The 20902-nt window shown below is 52.7% G+C and overlaps 1 protein-coding gene across 1 annotated transcript in view; it reads right to left on the bottom strand.

The window, feature by feature from the left end:
- Positions 1-20902, bottom strand: part of LOC146805375 (interleukin-18 receptor accessory protein-like) — a 227737-nt gene that overhangs the window by 158609 nt on the left and 48226 nt on the right. The window lies entirely within an intron of this gene.

The following is a 20902-nucleotide window of genomic DNA, read 5'->3' as shown; positions in this document are numbered from 1 at the left end:
TATTTTTCCATGAATTAGGTAACTATGGGCAAGATAAAACCTCTCTGCTAGATATTACATATTCTGAGCAAGAACACCATTAAAAATCTGACTTACATTAAATGATTCTAAAATATTTTTGCAACAAATTTCTAACTGCCTTTCAGTGTATTTAATTTTGCACTACAGATTCTATTTTTTCCATGTTTACAAACATCCAAACTCTTTCATATAATATAGCACAACACAAAGGATAAATGTGGTTTATAAGAAGGGTTACGGTGTGATCTTGTATAATAAGAACCTCCTGGCAAAAAATATAGGAATATTGCGAGTCACCTTCAGCCGCCTTCATCTACATGGTCATAGAACTACTCTGTGACTTGGAATATTGTTATGATGTGCAGTGCGGGTACTTTATCATATATGTTTGTGTGTTATCACTGTGTGTGTGTGTGTGTGTGTGTATAGATATTACCTACTAGCAGTCGCCATTAGGTAGCGATAGTTAGGACCTAGTTTCCATAGGAAAATAATTTTTGGACTTGCCTATAACTTTGGTGTCATTTCACCAATGTGCATGCAAATTTCCCCATTTTGGTGCCGATCACGATCCGGTAAAAACCGGGTACGAACCGTCGGACGGAGCATATTCTCCGTCCGACGCGTACCCGGTCGAAAAAATATACAAACATGGAATTACGATTTGCACGGAAATCCCATTTCCGTACGAATCGTGCAAAACCCCGACCGACGAAAATAAACATACAAATGTGATCCGGGAAAGCGCCGATGTGACGTCGGAACGCACGCATCCTACCATTCACGAACCAGGAATTACGATTCGCACCGACGTCATCCCGCACGGTGAATATTTTCAGGCAGCCAAAAACTGCCGGGAAATCAGGACGACGCGAACAAGGAGTACCTGCACGCGACGGACAGACATGGAACCGAACCTACGTGTCATCCCGGCCCTCATAGCAGTCGACCTCCTCTACAGGTTACGACGCAGACGCCGCAGAAGGTCAGAACAACAAAGGGAGGGAGGAAAGGGGGGGGGCAGGACCAGGGGCAGGCCACAAAACCCCCACCAAAGTCACACAGCACACATGCCCTGGACATACCTGACCCCCAGGCCCTGGTCACTACAAGGGGGTGGGGGCGTGTCCAGCAAAGCCAGCGTCCGCCACAACGGAAGTGCTTCACGACGCGAACCGGCAACACAACAATAAAGGTACGTCCCGCACCCACGCCTTAAGAGCGTGGGTACGAGTCGTACCACGCCCACACCTACGTCATCCCAACAATGGCGGGAGGGCTGTACCCACGTGGCAAAGGCCTGGGTACGGCCCGCACAAGCATCACATAGCGTGGGGACGGATATGTACGGACCGTACCCCCACCCCCGTATGCATGGAGCGTGCCCCCACCACAACAGTGTAAGTACGACCCGTACCCTCACCCGTGTACGTATGGAGCGTACCCCCACCCCAACAGTGTAAGTACGACCCGTACCCTCACCCGCGTACGTATGGAGCGTACCCCCACCCCAACAGTGTAAGTACGACCCGTTCCCTCACCCACGTACGTATGGAGCGTACCCCCACCCCAACAGTGTAAATACGACCCGTACCCTCACCCGCGTATGTATGGAGCGTACCCCCCACCCCAACAGTGTAAGTACGACCCGTACCCTCACCCGCATACGTATGGAGCGTACCCCCACCCCAACAGTGTAAGTACGACCTGTACCCTCACCCGCGTACGTATGGAGCGTACCCCCACCCCAACAGTGTAAGTACGACGCGTACCCTCACCCGCGTACGTATGGAGCGTACCCCCACCCCAACAGTGTAAGTACGGCCCGTACCCTCACCCGCGTACGTATGGAGCGTACCCCCACCCCAACAGTGTAAGTACGACCTGTACCCTCACCCGCGTACGTATGGAGCGTACCCCCACCCCAACAGTGTATGTACGGACTGTACCCCCACCTCGTATGCATGTAGCGAACCCACACCCGTGTATGTTCTAAGCGTACATATCCTGAAATAGGAGGGGTGTGTGCAGAGTCCTCCCAGCAGTGCCCAGTCACAGGAGGGGTGGGTGTAGAGTCCTCCCAGCAGTGCCCAGGCACAGGAGGGGTGGGTGCAGAGTCCTCCCAGCAGTGCCCAGACGCAGGAGGGGTGGGTGAAGAGTCCCCCCAGCAGTGCCCAGACACAGGAGGGGTGTGTGCCTATCACTCCCAGTAGAGCCCAGAGACAGGAGGGGTGGGTGTAGAGTCCTCCCAGCAGTGCCCAGACACAGGAGGGGTGGGTGCAGAGTCCTCCCAGCAGTGCCCAGTCACAAGAGTGGTGTGTGCAGAGTCCTCCCAGCAGTGCCCAGACACAGGAGGGGTGGGTGCAGAGTCCTCCCAGCAGTGCCCAGACGCAGGAGGGGTGGGTGCAGAGTCCTCCCAGCAGTGCCCAGACACAAGAGTGGTGTGTGCAGAGTCCTCCCAGCAGTGCCCAGACACAGGAGGGGTGGGCGCAGAGTGCTCCCAGCAGTGCCCAGACGCAGGAGGGGTGGGTGCAGAGTCCTCCCAGCAGTGCCCAGACACAAGAGTGGTGTGTGCAGAGTCCTCCCAGCAGTGCCCAGACACAGGAGGGATGGGTGCCTATCACTCCCAGCAGTGCCCAGACACAGGAGGGGTGGGTGTAGAGTCCTCCCAGCAGTGCCCAGTCACAGGAGGGGTGGGTGCAGAGTCCTCCCAGCAGTGCCCAGATGCAGGAGGGGTGGGTGCAGAGTCCCCCCAGCAGTGCCCAGAAACAGGAGGGGTGTGTGCCTATCACTCCCAGCAGTGCCCAGAGACAGGAGGGGTGGGTGTAGAGTCCTCCCAGCAGTGCCCACACACAGGAGGGGTGGGTGCAGAGTCCTCCCAGCAGTGCCCAGACACAGGAGGGGTGGGTGCAGAGTCCTCCCAGCAGTGCCCAGACACAGGAGGGATGGGTGCCTATCACTCCCAGCAGTGCCCAGAGACAGGAGGGGTGGGTGTAGAGTCCTCCCAGCAGTGCCCAGTCACAGGAGGGGTGGGTGCCTATCACTCCCAGCAGTGCCCAGTCACAAGAGTGGTGTGTGCAGAGTCGTCCCAGCAGTGCCCACACACAGGAGGGGTGGGTGCAGAGTCCTCCCAGCAGTGCCCAGACACAGGAGGGGTGGGTGCAGAGTCCTCCCAGCAGTGCCCAGACGCAGGAGGGGTGGGTGTAGAGTCCTACCAGCAGTGCCCAGACACAGGAGGGGTGTGTGCAGAGTCCTCCCAGCAGTGCCCAGAAACAGGAGGGGTGTGTGCCTATCACTCCCAGCAGTGCCCAGAGACAGGAGGGGTGGGTGTAGAGTCCTCCCAGCAGTGCCCACACACAGGAGGGGTGGGTGCAGAGTCCTCCCAGCAGTGCCCAGACACAGGAGGGGTGGGTGCAGAGTCCTCCCAGCAGTGCCCAGACACAGGAGGGATGGGTGCCTATCACTCCCAGCAGTGCCCAGAGACAGGAGGGGTGGGTGTAGAGTCCTCCCAGCAGTGCCCAGTCACAGGAGGGGTGGTTGCAGAGTTCTCCCAGCAGTGCCCAGACGCAGGAGGGGTGGGTGCAGAGTCCCCCCAGCAGTGCCCAGTCACAGGAGGGGTGTGTGCCTATCACTCCCAGCAGTGCCCAGTCACAAGAGTGGTGTGTGCTGAGTCCTCCCAGCAGTGCCCACACACAGGAGGGGTGGGTGCAGAGTCCTCCCAGCAGTGCCCAGACACAGGAGGGGTGGGTGCAGAGTCCTCCCAGCAGTGCCCAGACGCAGGAGGGGTGGGTGTAGAGTCCTCCCAGCAGTGCCCAGTCATGAGAGTGGTGTGTGCAGAGTCCTCCCAGCAGTGCCCAGACACAGGAGGGGTGAGTGCAGAGTCCTCCCAGCAGTGCCCAGACACAGGAGGGGTGGGTGCAGAGTCCTCCCAGCAGTGCCCAGACACAAGAGTGGTGTGTGCAGAGTCCTCCCAGCAGTGCCCAGACGCAGGAGGGGTGGGTGCAGAGTCCTCCCAGCAGTGCCCAGACGCAGGAGTGGTGGGTGCCTAACACTCACAGCAGTGCCCCTGCAAAGAAAAGGGTGGAGTACCCACAGATCCAATGCCCACAAATGTCAATCAGGTGCACAAAGATCCTGCAGTACATGTACCACATGTGTGCGAGGCTGGAAGTATACATATGCATAGCGCCTAAAAGAATACATGTACACATGAAGTCATGGCAACAGTCTACATACACAAGTACAGTGACCACCAAGGACGCCACGAATGATGCAGGTGGAGACATCGCTCAGCATGCATGGGCCAAGTCTAACGAGTCCGTCACACACCCAGCCAATGTAGACACAGCTCAGCACCACATATTGGAAAGACCCTGCAGGGAAGAAGTCAGGTTACACAGAGGAAGGAACACACCTTGGGATGATGTCACCATGCAGTAACTGCTTACATGAACAAAGTTATGTAGCCAACGGCTTGTGATGGCACACAGATACCAGGATCCACCCTATGACCAGCACAAGACGACAATTCCCACACACCCAACACATAATCACCACCCAAAATAATGGGGCAGGTCGACCAACAGCAATACCAGGCAGACAGTAGTGTACTAAGGAAAAATAAATTGCTTTAATCAGCATCCAAAAATATGTTTGTCCCTTGAAAGTTCACAAAGAACAACGCCTATAGGGCAATCCAAAGTTCCAATCCAGGTGGGGGACACAGTGAGACGCGTGTCCCCTAGCTTGCCTGCACAGTCAGACTCCTTCGTCTTCCAGAGCGGGGAGGGCATCATGTGGGGGGGAAGGACCAGGCACCGCAGGGACATGAGGGTGAAGGGTAGGCGTCGTGGGTGCAGGGATGGAGGACTCCACCACAGGGGGTGGGTCAGGGCCAAAGGCGGAGGCCAGGATGGCGCTGCACACCTTAGCAAGGTCCTCCAGCGACTCCCCTGCACCCGAAGGAACCACAGGCCCCAAGGAGGGGGGGGGCGGAGGGATGGGTCGCAGCGCCACTGGGGGAGGGTGTGGACAGGGGGGGGACTCAACCACCCTGACCGGGGACTCCCTTGACCGCTTGCGGGGTGGTGTCACAGTGAGGCTCAGGGACAGAGCGGCCATGAAGGAGCCTTTGCCGGATATGTGGCCAGGAGAGCTGAGGGGAGGGGATTTGGAGGGAGTGGATTTGGTGGAATGCGGACTCCCACTCTGGCTGCGTGACTTATGTTTGCCCCCCGACCCAGTCGGTGTGCCTACTTCACCCTGTGTGTGCGTGCCAGGAGGTGTGCGTATGACCTTCCCTGCTGGTGTGGTGCCTGTGTCTGTTGTGGTGGGTGCATGCTGATGTCTGGGTGTACGTGGGACAGGCATGGGAGTGGGAAGTGTGGATGGGTCAGGGGTAGGGGGTTGGACGTAGCGCTGCAGGAGACCCACTGCTGCAGTCAGTGTCGAGTCAATGGACCTCAGCAAGTTGCGTTGGTCAGCCTGCGATGAAAAAATGCCAGGACATTAAGCATCGCAGCCTGACCAACCTGCAACTGCCGCTGGATGTCCACAGACTCGGCATTGGCGGCAGCAGTGGAGACAGGGGCAGGGGGTGCGGTGCCTGGCAGGAAGGAGACATGTGGTGACCGGGCACGCTGGGAAGGGACACGAGCGAGTGGGAGGCAGCTGATGGCAATGGAGGGGGCGGGGTAAGATGTTGTGCCGCTGTCAGCTGCTGGTGCAGCCTCCGCCCACTCGGAGAGATCATCCTCGGACCCGTCAGCTTCATATTCTGTCGTGCCAGTGGACAGGTCCTCGGCCTCACTCTCCTCCGCCTCAGTTCCACTCAATGTGCCAGGCACGATGTCAACGCTGGCACTGGTGCTCGGTCCCTCCGCTCCGTCTGTGCTCATGTCTCCCTCCGTGTCCCCCGACGATGCTGTGGGCAAGGTGAAGAGACAGCAATTAATCATACACCTGTATACATATGTCACATGAGTCCAATCTACATAGGTTACAGTGCATAGCCTGAAACGAAAGATCTGTAGCATCTACAAAACAAGGTACAGATGTAGGGCATGCAACACACAGTTGGTTGACCCACCATGCCACTGAAAAACCATGGAGACCATGACACAATAGCAAATGACATGAAATGGAGTTTGACAGAGGAGCCAGGCCCTGGGGACAATCCAGCACTGCATCTGCACCACACAGCTTTGCTGAAAATAGGGATGAGCAGGGACCATATCCATGAACTTGAGGCACATGCTGCATAGGTAATACTGAAAATATGCCCAACATGACTGGCTCACTGCACCTTGAGTGTATGTCCAGACAAACAACACACACTGGCCAGAACTAGCAAGGAGATTTCAGGTTTTGACATGTAGGCTTTGCCCGCACCAACCACCCCCTACATGAGACAATTTGTTGAGACACAGGAAGCACTTACATCTCTTAGTCTGGATGAAATACACAGGGGCTGCATAAATGCGAGATTGGACGCCAAATACCCAAGGTGCGCCTGTCCAAATAATCATGTACAAATGGTCATCATCAGATGATTGTAACAAGACACACAGGCACTGGCCACTGTGAGTATGAACAAGGAAAATCAGGTCAGGCTGTACAGTGGACACTTGTACTACATTTTACGTCAATATACATGGTGCCAGGGGACAATGGCACAGAGCACAACCTATGCTGTAGACACTGAGAGTGTCCACGTTTTGTGATGACACACATGACACCTAGGAAAATATGCCCCAGGGGACAGTAGTGGCCACACAACTCCATGGTCCTGAATGGGAATGACTGCAACACACGCCACCATCCCTGTACTATGCGTATCGCACACACATACACATCATGTCACAGGCCACAACATAGGACAGGCGTGCTGTAAGGCATGACACTTGAGAGACTAACTCCCATGTCTGGACTCAGCATCAGTGCCAACTGACATGGAACCCACATGTACTGAACTGGACAGGGCACAGGCAAGGTCCCAAAACCTGTTACACACCACCCCCACACATGATGCTACAGGCATAGTTCACGTGGAGAAAGCGCCAGCCTACATTACCTTGTGAAGGAGTGACTACACACAGACCAGGGAACACATTGCAAGGAGGGGAAGGGAGGCAGGAGAGCACCGTTATACTGTGGGTAACTGGATCTGCACAGCACCTTTAAACCCTGGCAGTGTATCCATGCAACTGTGCACTTACAAATGCTGGTGACACACAACAAACACACATGTACCTACCCCCTTCCTGCTGCTGCTTCTCCTGTAAGCGCCTGTCCAAGTCTGGAAATACCACCGCCAGCACATGCTTGTGGATGTGGGTCAGACGGCGGCGCCCGCGGTTCTTATGGGTCTCAGGTGAGTCCCCCAGCAGGACCCGTGCGATCCTCCGCGTCCAGCACCGGATATCCTGCCAGCGTTTCCTCACCTGGGCCAGGCACCGCTCGCGACCCTCCGTCCTCCTCACGGCACTGACGGCGTTCATCCATATCTGCTCATTGGCAGAGGCGCCTACCTGTGAGGATGAACAAGTGACACTACATCAATACACCAGGCACATGTCACAGAGAGACATATTAGAACAAATTAGCTGTTTACAACAAGGCATGGTATGCATCCAACGCATTGCACCTTTGTCATAGAGACATGATCCTCTGGGGAAGGGCAAAAGCAGTACGTGCCATTGAAAGTACACAGGTGGAATGAGGGCAATGACACAATCAATGATCCAGGCTCACACTGTGCATCAGAAGGTACACCAGGATAATGTGCAGCACCTCTAAGCAGTCACATGCCACAGGCCACTGACGCTACCGCAGCAGAGTACACAGACACACACAGGCACAGGACATTCACCTGCCATTGCCAAATGCAGCGACAAACCTCACTCTGCACATGTGCCACTAGACGGGGGGGGGCTCACAGGTGTGGGGCTGGCTCTGCACGTCAGACACACAGCACTGCTCCCTGCTCACATCACATGGGCAGGGTATATCCATCCCTCATGCAGGCTGGGTGCCACACTCCACATATGCACCCACCCACATGACAGGGGGCTTACACACACACCGATGTCCAGGGTACGAACACATCATGTGGACACTCTCAGCACAGGTACACAGAACTAACACACATCTGTGGGTACAGTCACCTGTCACACTGGGCTGACCACATAATAAAATGAGGACTGTAGAGGCTACATTCCCAGGAGGACAGCCAGAATGTGGCATGCACCATGCAGTGATTGTCACAGTAAACACAATGCAAGTGAGGACGGCAGACATGCACCACAGCATGCACTGGCTCGGAGACATCAGGCATTCCCCCCCCTGGGACCCCGCCTACAGTACATAGCATGGACACAATGCCAGAAGTCACAGTCACAAACAAGGGACACAGTCTGTGCTAGTAGACTCTGAACTCACCTGATACCCTGGTCGCCCATACAGCAGGGGGTACTGTAGGAGGATCACATCCAGCAAAGCCAGGTTCTCCTCCAGGGTGAAAGGCTGTGACCTCTCCACAGACCTTGACATGGTTCCAGGGAATCAGTAGCAGCAGCTGGGTCGTCGAATCCAAAGATGTGCAGGCAAGTGCTCCCTCATGGGACCTGGCTGCCTTATATCTGCCTTGCTGGCCTGTTTCATGCACAGGAGTACAGAGTGATTGGTCACTCACATTTGCATCCTATGTTTCCTCCAATCCCTTCAAACCTAGCAGAGTCAGTGGGTTCTTATTGTGTTTTTTTCTTGAGCATGATGTCAACTCCAGAACCACATTGCAACAAAGTAGATTCATTCAAACTGCCTACTGCTGTGCACCTGCTTAAAAAAATTCAAACTTTAAACTTGGTCTCCATGACAACCAGCATGCATGTAGGCCTTTATACTTGTCCCTCATGTGTCCCCTATGTAATTTGGAGTTTCACACACAGGTACGGTGCGTACCGGGGGCCTAGGGCACCACAAATGCATAGCACCGGCCCGTACAGGCGTGTGTACGGTCCGTATCACTATGGGTGTGCTCGCGTATGCGTACCCATAGTGAAAGTGAGCGTACGCACGCGTGTACGGTCCGTACCACTATGAGTACGCAAACGCGAGGTCACCCATAGTGATAGTGAGCGTACAGGCGTGTGTACGGTCCGTACCACTATGAGTACGCATACGCGAGAACACCCATAGTGATACGGACCGTACACACGCCTGTACGCTCATTATCACTATGGGTGTTCTCGCGTATGCGTACCCATAGTGGAAGTGAGCGTACGCACGCGTGTACGGTCCGTACCACTATGAGTACGCATACGCGAGAACACCCATAGTGATAGTGAGCGTACAGGCGTGTGTACGGTCCGTACCACTATGAGTACGCATACGCGAGAACACCCATAGTGATAGTGAGCGTACGCACGCGTGTACGGTCCGTATCACTATGGGTGTTCTCGCGTATGCGTACTCATAGTGGTACGGACCGTACACGCGTGCGTACGCTCACTATCACTATGGGTACACATACGGCAGCACTCCCATAGTGATAGGGAACGTACACAGGCCCTCTGAACGAATGTACGGTGCCTTTCACACATCACAGTGGTGACAGGCAGCACACAGGAAGGAATAGGGCTGACATACTTGTCCATGGATGGACATCAAGGCATTATCTGGGCAGTACTACATGTGTGGGGCACACGTGTGAAAGGCTGTGATGTGGCACATTACTCCTGAGTCGAGAAGGCACCAGATGTATGATGAGATGTGTACAGATGTTATGTGTGATGGTGCAATGTGTGCCAGGCATGCCCTTCACTCCTTTGACATGCGTGCATGTCGTACTGCACACTTGGGATGAGCGTCACTGGCATGGCACAGTCAACAACACTCGCAAGTGTCCCCTGATGCCCGCTACAGGGGTTACCACACCAGACATGTGACTACCCACGGTGCACAATGTGACTATGTCATGTATGTGTGGGGGCTTCCCATTAGCTTGATGTTGGTGCTCCCTCAAAAGCATCAGCTGTTGCAGCAACCAACATGTGTCTGTGTGTAGATGGACATGGCACACTGTTACGCACACCAGGCCACATGTGGTATCGGATGTGAGGTGCGTATGTATGCATGGGACACGGAGTAGCGTAACAAGGACATGTCTGCATCCTCTCTATGAATGTGTGGTGAGTCATTACATGTACACCTTATTGGCAAGGTGTGTGGGCGGTCCTAGTGTAATGTCATGTGACCTGTGGCTCTAGTGTTCCGCTACCGGTCTCTGAAATCGACATCCTACTTCTGCTGATGTGTTGATGTATGTCACTCCTGTGTTGCGTCTGGATGTTCACTTACACTGGGACACAGCTAATCCCATGCCATGTGGAGGTTCACAATCTCCGTGTGTAGCTGGGTCTTGGTAGGAGTGTCACCTGGCAGCCATACGTGTCCAGGGCATGTGGCACATACCTGACTCCGTATGTCGCATATGTGTATTGACAGATTAACATGTGCTCAGCACCACAAATTTGTTGTTGTAGTGCACTCACTCTTCCTTGTCACTTCCAAATTAGTGCAGAGCGCCGCCTCTTCCCCGAGCAATTCCGGGACTTGGCTGACATGCGGGAGAATGACTGTATCCGGTGCTACCGCTTCCCGCAACCGTTGATTGAGGAGTTGACGGCTGGCACCACACCTGCAACCGCTGCACAGGTATCCTACGGCACTGACACCCAAGCTGAAGGTAATGGCAGCCCTACATTTTCTTGCCACGGGTACCTTTCAAAATACCATAGCTCATGTTGGTGGCATGTCCCAGAGCATGTTCTTCCGTGTGCTGCATGATTTCTTAGAGGCCATGTTGCTTCACCTGGATGAGTTCATCCATTTCCCAACCCCTGAAATGTTGACTGGGGTCAAGCATGGATTCTATGCCCTGGGAGGGATGGCCCATGTCATTGGGTCCATAGATGGGACACATGTGGCTTTGGTACCACCACAGGCACAGGAGGTAGCGTACAGGAATCGCAAGCACTACCACTCCATCAATGCCCTTGTGGTGTGTCTGTCCAACATGGTGATTTCACATGTCTGTGCTCGTTTTCCAGGATCAGCACACAATACCTACATCATGAGGCGTAGCAGGGTGCCTGAAATGATGATGCAGCTGCGCAACGAACGAGCATGTGTTGTTGGTGGGTACACTCTGTCTGTCCTGTATTTTGCGTAGACTCCCAGCACGACCGCTTCTCCTGTCCTACTTATGTCCATGTGCTTTCCATGTAGGGGACGCTGGCTATCCCAACATGCCATGGCTGATCACACCTCTCCGCAACCCCATCACGCCTGCCCAGCTCCGCTACAACACCGCCCATGGCCGGACAAGGCGAGTGATAGAGAGGACATTTGGCCTCCTGAAGAGCCGATTCAGATGCCTCCACAAGACCGGCGGCGCCCTCCCATAAGCCCCGGCAAAGGTCTGCAAAATCTTCATGGTCTGCTGCATGCTGCACAACATGGCAGTTGAGAAAGCTGTGCCACTCATCCTGGATCAAGATGATCAGGACCATCCACCCGTGGAGGACCAAGGTCTTGGCAATGGGGCTAGTGATGTGGAGGATGTGGTTCCGCAAGAGGACATCCGGAGTCGGCTCATACGCGACTTCTTCGCTTAGTGGTGAGTACCAGTGTCTGTGTGTGCACGCATTGGTCCCCGTGTGGCATGTGTTGCCATGTGTGTGTCCATCTGCATGTATGCCACGTGAGTCAGAGGTGTGTGTGGATGTGTCACTGGAGTGATGGTGCCAGTGATGAGTGTATTTCCACAGTCATAATAGTGACCTAGCATGTTGTCATCCTTACATGTGTCGAGTACATGCACATGCAAGTGGCTGTGCTTTTTGTGGCTGACTTCTTGTGTGTCTCTCATCCCCAGGTACTTGCGCATGCCGTCTGCTGGTTGCATTGTTGTGGCACTGCTATTCCTCATGGACACGTCATCGTGTGCTGACTCAGCGTTACACGCACGGACAAGTGTGGAAGTCTCCTTAGGGTAAGTGATGCATCAGGGGTGTATTGGGTGTGGCAGTTGTTTATGATGTTTGCACACTGCCCCTGTCGATGTTTGGTTCCTCTGCAGACATGTCGCATCACCATGGGACACATGACATGCAGCTGGGTACACCTGAATAGATGGTCAGACTTGTTGACAGTCATCAGTGATGGGATTGTGGATTGTGATGATGGCATCAATGTGTGTTACACTGCCCTCGGACACATACGGTTTGCATTGGCTTGACATGGTGTGGGACTTCCACATCAGCGGATCAATGGTGTATGGCAGCCTCTCCGTGAGCAGCAGGGGGTGTTTAGCTGTTAGCCAACACTTGTGTGCCAGTTCCATGGCTATCACGCATTTGTGCTGCAGAAGGGGGGTTCCAGTGTTGGACCCACATGTTACTCCACATGACCTGTTCATGTGTACTCCGAGTTGCCTCCGCATTACCAAATACATGACTAATAAAGGTGTCCCTATGCCTCCAAGGTGCCTATTCTCAGTCAATGCTGGTGTGTTGCCACGGTGCATACGGCATGTCTGGCATGGTTTTCTGTGATAGTGGCTATGTGTCTATGTGTCGAGTAGCAAGATGCAAGCTGTTTGTGTGGGATTAGACTGTGTATTGTGCATGATGTCCATGACTGTGTGGGTATTGTGACATGTGCCATCCCCATGCATCCAATGTTGGCCAGGCCACCATTCTCTGCATCCACCTGACTCAAGCTTGCAGGACATGGTTCTGCCACCTGTCCACACATACCTGGGTGCCCCCCAGGACACTCCACATGATCCCTGACCACTGCACATGGCTGTCGCTGTACTCAATATGTCTGTCGGCACGGTTGTGCGGCCACCCCCTCAGCTGGTTGGGCCCATCACGGGTGTGTATGGTGCTCCATGTCCGTCTTTCCTAATACATTGTGACCCATGTGTGTCCTGTGCCAGACTCAGGCCCCAGGGTGTGGATGGTTGAAGTCAAATGAGAACTCAGGCATGGTTAGACTTTACAAGACACATGTAAGGTAATAATGCAAAATGTAGGCATCATCTCTTTATCGTGTAACTTTTTATTTTGGTTGGGGTACGTGGGGGGGGTATGACATGAGGGGCTTTCCGGGTGTGTGGAATCCAAAGTTCACTAGGGGAGTTGGTGTCCTTGCCATTGAAAATCCTCAGAGTCCATGCCACAGTCTTTGTCAACATTGGTCAGACAGTGACCAGCAAGTCCATGTGGCAGAGAATGTCTTTTGCTGCTGTGCTGCTGTTGGTCCAGTGGGCCAGGTGCCAGGCCAGGTGTCCTGGGAGATGGTGCTGTTGCGCTGACCCTCACGGTCTTTTCCGTGGACGACCCGCCCTCCTGTGGGGACCCTCAGAAGCAGGCCATGACGATGTTTGGGATGCTCCGTCGGATGTCTCCTCCTCCTCCTCATCCCTCTCTGTGGGTGGTGAAGTTCTACGCCTGGTGGCACAGGGAGGGTTGCCCATGTTGTCGGCCATCCGACGGAGTGTACTGTGAATTCCCGTGAACACCGTCACGAGCTCAGCCTGTCTGTCCTCCATCCGCCCTTGGTGTCGCAGTAGACAGGCATGTTGCTCCGCATGTTGCTGGGCCTGCTGGGTCTTGATCTCCTCGAGGATGGACACAACCTGGGCCATGCCCGTGGTGTCCTGCCGGTATGTGTCCAGGATGTTTCGGACATGGGAATATACCGGTTCCGCAGCCAACCGGTCAGGCTCGCGCCTCCGCCCTCCTCCACTCCCACCACCCCTGCCCACTTGCACCTGGCCTGCCCTTGTGGGCACATCGGGTCTCCGGGACCCTTGAGGGGTGGCATTGGCGTTGTCGCCTGCCTCCTCCTGGGTGCCCGGTACACCGTGTCCCTCCTGGCCAGCCTGGCTGCATTGTGGTGGTGGGGCAGGGATCCGGGGTGTCTCCTGGGATGTGGCAGGAGTGGGGGTGGTGGTTGGCCCAGTTGTACCTGACGCAGGTGCTGCAGGTCGTTGGACACCAGAGGGGCCAGGTTGGTCGGGGTCGGGTTCGTCCACAGAGTGGTGAGAGTTGTCGCTGCCGGTGGCTCCGTCATCCCGCCGCGCCGGGTCCTGTGAGTCTTTCCCCCCAGTGTTGGGGGGTGATCCACGACGTTGACCTGTGTGTGAGAGAGACAATGTTATTTGTGTTCCATGCAACATCCATGTTTCATTGGTTTCTAAGTTCGCACATTTCCTCTTGGAATTTGGATATGTCTTGCATTCCACTCACAGTGCACTTGTGCATGGGTATGTCCCTTGGCCACAGCTTTTGCGACTTTACCTATGTGTGACACAGTCTTACTTGCTGCGTCAATTGTGACTGCAGTCAGCAGTGGAGTGAGCAGGTGTGGTGAGCCATGCATTGGCGCCTTCCGTCTTGCACTGTACGTGGGCACATGGAGTTGTTCCACACACTTAGATAATGCAGGTAGCTGGCGTTGTGCTCGTGCACAGGTTGAGACATGGCCCAGTGTTTTGCCATGGAGAAGAGAGGGGGATTCAGGCACTGGCCACCCTTGTCTACATGCACGCAGTCCACCTGCTGACGAGCAGACATTCCCACACCCCCCAAGGCTGAATTGGTCTCCCTGTGTGTCCCTTTCTCACTCCCTCTCTGTCCCCCTCTCCCTCCCTCTGTGTGTCAGCCTCTGTCACCTCAGCCCAGCTTCATAAGCACACACTTTTTGCAGATCTTTGAATGGCCCTTGGCTTGTTGATGTGAGTTTGTTTCTGATCTCCAGGCACCCATTGGGTGTGGTGTCTGTGTCTGCGCTGCTCCTGTGGTGGTGTGTGCTGCCACTCTTTCACAGTGTTGGCTGTTCATTAGCTGCTGTCATGTGCGATAACGTGCCGTCACCCCCATGTGTTAATGCAAGGCGTCTGCCATTTGCTGGCAAGTCTTTCCTGTGTGGGGACACACTGTTTGTCTGGCTGTGACCTAGGCCATATGGGCAGGGGGCATTGTTGTCTGCTTCTGAGTTGCACTATGTGATTTTGGTGGCCCACACTCCTGCCATCCGGGTTACCGTGTCTTGTGTTGGTGTTTTCTGTGGCCTGTGACTTGGCATTGTCCAGCTGGGTGCATGGGGCATGGTGGCGCTAGTGGCATGTGCGTGTTTATGGAGTGTGGTTGAGTCATGCGATAGCTTGGGGGGGTTGCGTGTATGATTGTGAGTTTGGTTGTGGATGACGTTCCTCCCATGTGAGGTGAGTTGTTTGTGTACTCACCCGGGTCTCGGAGTCCTTCTAATCCGTCCACTGACACCACCGGCAGTATGGCCATCACCCTCTCCTCCCAGGAATTGTATTGTACGGGTCTGCGGGGCGGCCCTCCTCCAGTGATGTTGGCCTGGTTGTGGTCGTCGGTCATTTTGGCTTGGACCCTCCTCCGCAGATCGTACCACCTGGCTTGGCATTCATGCCTGGTCCTTCTGGTGGCCGCAACAGCATTCACAGCATCAACAATCCTCTGCCACATGGCTGTTTTTTCGGTCATGCAGGTCTGTCTGACCAATGTTCCAAAGAGGTGTGGCTCGACTCTGAGGATTTCGTCGACAAGGACCTCCAACTCTCGGCTAGTGAACTTTGGATTCTTGTTAGTGGGCCTGGTGAGGGGTGTGGATGTGGATGGGGGGGTGGATGGTTGTGGGTGTGTGGGTGTAGTTGTGCAGGTGTGTGTGTGAATGTGATGAGGGGGTGTTTGTGAAGGTGTGTGTGTGAAGGTGTGCAAGTGTAAGGTGTAGTAAAGGTTCTAGTATGGTGCTGTAGGTTGTCTGTGGGGTCTGGCAGCAGTGAGTCTGTTGCAAAGGCTCATGGTTTGTGTGTGTGGGCCCTTTTTATTGGTCTATTGGTGGGTGTGGCTGTGTTTGAAGTTTGGGTGGGTGTGTTATAAGGAGTGGTTGTGTTTTGGGCCTCTGTTTGGGATTTTGGCAGTTGCAGGTCAGTGAATGTGTTGTTTTTGTGCTTGTTGGACATGTTTTGTGGCTTTGTGCCATTCGAATGGTGTATTCTTGTGTTGTTGTGCTTTGTCCTGGTTGTGTACGTGCGTTTTTAGCGTGTGTACGGTGTGTACTTGGGGAATTTTGTTGTACAGTGCTGTCCTTGTGTCTGGCTTGGTACGACTCGTACATGCGCGATGTTGTGTGAAGGTGCTGGTGTTGGGGCCTGGGGTGCGCTCCGTACTTAGAATGTTGGGGTGGGGGTACGCTCCATGCATACGCGGGTGAGGGTACGGGTCGTACATACACTGTTGGTGTGGGGGTACGCTCCATACGTACGCGGGTGAGGGTACGGGTCGTACATACACTGATGGGGTGGGGGTACACTCCATACGTACGCGGGTGAGGGTACGGGTCGTACATACACTGTTGGGGTGGGGGTACGCTCCATACGTATGCGGGTGAGGGTACGGGTCGTACATACACTGTTGGGGTGGGGGTACGCTCCATGCATACGCGGGTGAGGGTACGGGTCGTACATACACAGTTGGGGTGGGGGTACGCTCCATACGTACGTGGGTGAGGGTACGGTCCGTACATACACGGTTGGGGTGGGGGTACGCTCCATGCATACGCGGGTGGGGGTACAGGTCGTACATACACGGTCGGGGTGGGGGTACGGTCCGTACATACACGGTTGGGGTGGGGGTATGCTCCATGCATACGCGGGTGGGGGTACGTGTCGTACATACACTGTTCGGGTGGGGGTACGCTCCATGCATACGTGGGTGAGGGTACGGGTCGTACATACACTGTTGGGGTGGGGGTACGCTCCATACGTATGCGGGTGAGGGTACGGGTCGTACATACACGGTTGGGGTGGGGGTACGGGTCGTACATACACTGTTGGGGTGGGGGTACGCTCCATACATACGCGGGTGAGGGTACGGGTCGTACATACACGGTTGGGGTGGGGGTACGGGTCGTACATACACTGTTGGGGTGGGGGTACGCTCCATACGTACGTGGGTGAGGGTACGGGTCGTACATACACGGTTGGGGTGGGGGTACGCTCCATGCATACGCAGGTGAGGGTACGGGTCGTACATACATGGTTGGGGTGGGGGTACGCGCTATACATTCACGGGTGGGGGTACGTCTCGTACATACATGGGTGTACATACACGGGTGGGGATTCGACTTGTACATAGGAGGGCTGGGGGGGTGTTGGGCGTGTATGCGGGCACATGTCTCCATGGTTGCTATGGGAGTTCAGTGCGGACGGTGTTTTTTCCATACGGTTGTAACATCGGACGCATGAGATGGATCGTGATTCCGCGGTCGGACTTCACTTTTCACATTTGTACGGTAAATCGTCCGGGGACGTGTCGGACACATTTTCCGACCCAAGGACGTGTGGGGAATAATTCCCAATGCGATTCGTATGGACTTTTTACCATGCGAATCGTGATTGGCAGTTTGTACGGCACTTGTACGATTCGTACGGTAAAAAGACCGGATACGAGTCGTATGGGGAATTTTTTTCCAGGATCGTAATCGGCACCAAAGTGTCAAAGTAGGTTCTATTTGTCATGGAAAGTTTGGGGGTGATCTGTGCAGTGAGGACCGAGAAATACGGGTGCAAAGTAAGGGTGTGTTTGAAATGTCAATTCCCATAGGAACTCGTTGTTGAACCTACAGCCCGAATCGCTGGACGGAATTACACAAAATTTTGCAGAAAGGTAGATATTGTTATGCAGATTGTTCTTTTTGTTATTTGGTGGTAATCCGTTCTGGAGTTTTTGAGAAATGTAAGTTGAAAATTAAAGTGATATCTTTGACCGCGGATATTTTGAGACGATTTCACGATTAATTGCGAAGGCGCATGCGAACGGGAATGCTCTGATTGGCTGGACGCAATCTGAACAGAAAGGTGCAGCCACCATTTTACTGATCGAGAACGGTTCCTGGATCTGCAAATTTGTTTGAAGGGTAACATAAGGGGTCATGTTGGAGGTACTCTGACCCCATGTTTGAAAATGGGGGTGTTAGTGACACAAGTTATGTGTCCAAAAGTGATTTTTTTGATTGTGCATGATATTTGTGACAACGCCGTGATCCCCAGCATACCCCCATGTAACGTCGCGGGGTCAGCGCAACTATCTTAGCGACATTGAGAATAATGTTGGAAATATAACAAAATATATATTTGTACACACTCGCCGGTCACTGTCACAGACTCATGTATGCTTATACACCCATTCACATACCCATTCACACACTTATACATCCAGTCACATAACCACTCATACACATGCACCCACTCACATACCCATTCAGGTACTCATGCACCCACTTACAGACTTACTCGGAGAATGGCGCACCCATGTACAGACCCACTCAGAGACTCACGCACCAACTTAGAGACCCACTCATAGAATCATATGCAGTCTCATACCCACTTAGAGACTCTTACACCCACTCACAGACCCACCCATTCACAGATCCACTCATATACGCATGCACCCACTTATACTTGGAGAGACATCCACCCATGTACAGACCCACTCAGAGACTCACACACTCACTTGCAGACCCACTCACACACTCATGTATGTACTCACAGACCCACTGAGACACTCACCCCCAGTAAGAGACCCACTGAGACACTCATCCATCCACCTACATATCAACTCAGACACTCATACACTCACTCACTCACCCCCTCACACAACCATACAGTTAGTCAGACACACAGTCACAAACCCTCTCAGAGACGTATGCAGTGAGCCACTCACCCATTCAGGCAGAGACTCACACAGCCACTCACAGACCCATTGAGACGTATGCACCCAGTCACTGATACACTCAGAGACTCATGCACCCACACACAGTCACACTCATAGACCCATGCACCCACTGACAGAACCACTCAGACATTCGTGCAGTCACTCATAGATCAACTGAGAGACTCATGCAATCACTCAGAGACCCACTCAGACACTCATGCACACACTCACTCACCCACTCAGACATCCACTTGGACTTACGGATCCAGTCATATGCTTACTTACAAATGCACAAAGGCACTCATGCACCTTCTCACAGTTCGACTGAGAGACGTATGCAACCAATCACAGACCCATTATGACACTGATGCACCCACTCCTAGATGCACTGAGGCAGTCATACAGCTTATTACAGAAGCATTGATAGACTGATGCACTGTCTCACAGATCCACTCAAATACTTATACAGTGAATGAGAGACTTATTGATACAGTGATGTATACAGACATAGATTACACTGAACAGGTTATACACTGTGTTATAGAGATATTAAGGGAGTTTTACATGCTATTCTTAAATCATTTAGATAGCAATGTGTTTAGTGTGTTGGCTATAATCCATTTTGCGGTTTTAAGTTTTTAATGTGGTGCTGGTGGTGGCTACTGAATGTCTGCATTTGTTTTGTCATTTTGCGACATATTCGTGGTGATTGCCAGTATCAACGTTATTGCGACGCTCAGTGTCACCGCAAAAACAGGTAATCAGGTTTAAAGATGAATTTTATACAAACTATCTAGACAAATATGATTTTAAACAGTGTAGTAATAAACAACTATGGTCTAAAATACTGTAAACTGTGTGCATACATGGGTTTTAGACTTTAAAAAAAAAGGGTAAGCATCGCGGGTACCGAAGGCATCACAACTTTTGGAGTAATTGCAAAAATGAAAAGTAGGGTTGAAATGAAGTTTCTTCAAAAAATTACTAGGAAAAATATGTGTACAAATATGTTTTTAAAGCAGTGATGTAGGAAGTAACATGTGTATTGTAATAATTATAATACATTTTTTAAGTAAATTTTTTTAATGTGTTGGTGGTCGTTGAATGTCTGCATTTGATTTGCGATTTCGCGCTGTGCTCGCGATCATTGTTTCATCGTCCTGAATTTATAAAAAAACACACACAAAAACTACTTAATAAGAAAATGAACACAATTTAGGGTGACTCTTGGGTGGCTCAGACAAGAGCCTTTGTGTTGTGAGTGTGTATAAGCCAGCTACAGATAAGACTGTATGCAGAGTTTCAGGTTGCTTAAAAACACCCTGTTCCCTTTGTCTGTAAAGTGAACTCCATCACTTCTATATATTCAATGCATGTCAAAACGTAGATTGTTGTTGTAAAGAGAGCCCATGTTATGGTCTCTGAGGAAAGCAGAAACAGTTTTATTACCGTGTTTCCTGGCTTTGTCAATCTGTGGACACAATTCATTTGACCACTTCCATTTTTGTCTTTGGCATATATTAGAGTACACCAAGACAGTGTAAGGGTAAAGCGACATCAGTTCTGCAAAGGCATCTTTCATTAGGATTTTCAGCCCTATCCCAGTCAATGTTCCTAGTTCATTGCCACCACAGTGCACAATCAGGAGGTGAGGAGCTTGGTAATCCGCAGCTGTTTTACTACTCTACTACTCACTCTCTACTACTCTCTACTACTTACTCGCTACTACTCTCTACTACTCACTCTCTACTATACTCTCTACTACTCTCTATCTCTACTACTCTCTACTACTACTCTCTACTATTTACTCTCTACTACTCACTCTCTACTACTCTCTACTACTCACTCTACTACTCTCTGCTGCTCTCTACCACTCACTCTCTACTACTCTACTACTCTCTCTCTACCACTCACTCTCTACTACTCTCTCTCTACTACTATATACTACTCACTCTCTACTACTCACTCTACTACTCTCTACTACTCACTCTCTACTACTCTCTCTCTACTACTTACTCTCTACTTCACTCTCAACTACTCTCTACTACTCACTCTGCTACACA

This window comes from Triturus cristatus, chromosome 8, assembly GCF_964204655.1.
Source record: "Triturus cristatus chromosome 8, aTriCri1.1, whole genome shotgun sequence".
Classification (NCBI taxonomy): domain Eukaryota; kingdom Metazoa; phylum Chordata; class Amphibia; order Caudata; family Salamandridae; genus Triturus; species Triturus cristatus.
Note: the sequence above shows the minus strand (reverse complement) of the source record. Positions and strands in the feature narration are given on the sequence as shown.